Below are 1,250 nucleotides of genomic sequence, written 5' to 3'. Positions count from 1 at the left end.
TAGTATCCAGACAGTAACTTGGTCCATCATCAGTGTAAAAAAGGTTACTATCCACCAAGTTACTGTCCGAAACATCTGCTGATCATGAGTTTAGTATCCAGACAGTAACTTGGTCCATCATCAGTGTAAAAAAGGTTACTATCCACCAAGTTACTGTCCGAAACATCTGCTGATCATGAGTTTAGTATCCAGACAGTAACTTGGTCCATCATCAGTGTAAAAGAGGTTACTGTCAACCAAGTTACTGTCCGAAACATCTGCTGATCATGAGTTTAGTATCCAGACAGTAACTTGGTCCAGTGTAAAAACACCCTCAGCGACAGAGTAAACAAAATGAAATCACTTCAATATATCTCGGTTTAAAAGTCACATGACGTCACAAATGACGTAGAGGTTAATTCTCCCATAGATAACATTGGCAGATGATCAAACCACAGAACGACAATTGGGGATCGCCGATCTAATTACCAAGGTTCCAATCCAACGTCACAGGTTACCCTTATATCGCAACTAACAATACAGTTCAAAGCCAGCCATTGTTACAGAACAACAGACGTTTCGAAATATCGCGTCACAATTTATTGCTTCGAAAATAGCGTTTATCGTTTATGACGTAATATATTATTAATCAAAACTTATTGTTTTGTTTTTACAAAACACTTTTCGCATCGAAAGAGCATTTTACGCGAATATTTTGAACGATAATATTGAACGGGTAGTTTGTTTTATAAGGTTTACAATCTTTGTACTGCAACTTTCACTAATTAGCTTTAATTAATAATTGACGGAAAGTTAGAGCATGTGATGCGTGAAGATGTAAAATATGAAGTTTCGTAACTTAGAGTAGAAACATGCCTGGAATCCAAGCGTGCTGTATCCACAAAAGTTTAAGAACTGATGTCGTATTATCATTAACGTTGTTTCATAGACAGTATATAACATGGGAGCATATATGCTTGTAGGATGTTATAATTCGTGCCCAAGCCGACCTTTAAATATTATAATAAAGCCAAAGTGGCGGCTCATACGTGGTTGTTTGGTGGGATTGGCGAGTTGTGTAGATTGCACGGCGAGACAGAGTAACCTTATGTCATGAAGGTGTTTTGCATGAAATACTTTGGAAATTTCCAAAGTGAGTGAAAATAGATGGGAAATTCCGATCCCAAAATTCGCATTTACCTAATACAGTGTCGCCAAATACATCACAACTAATATGCTGAATGTTTTGGGGGGCCGGTGTGTTAAAATGT

Source organism: Ciona intestinalis, chromosome 1, assembly GCF_000224145.3.
Source record: "Ciona intestinalis chromosome 1, KH, whole genome shotgun sequence".
NCBI classification, from domain to species: domain Eukaryota; kingdom Metazoa; phylum Chordata; class Ascidiacea; order Phlebobranchia; family Cionidae; genus Ciona; species Ciona intestinalis.
Note: the sequence above shows the minus strand (reverse complement) of the source record.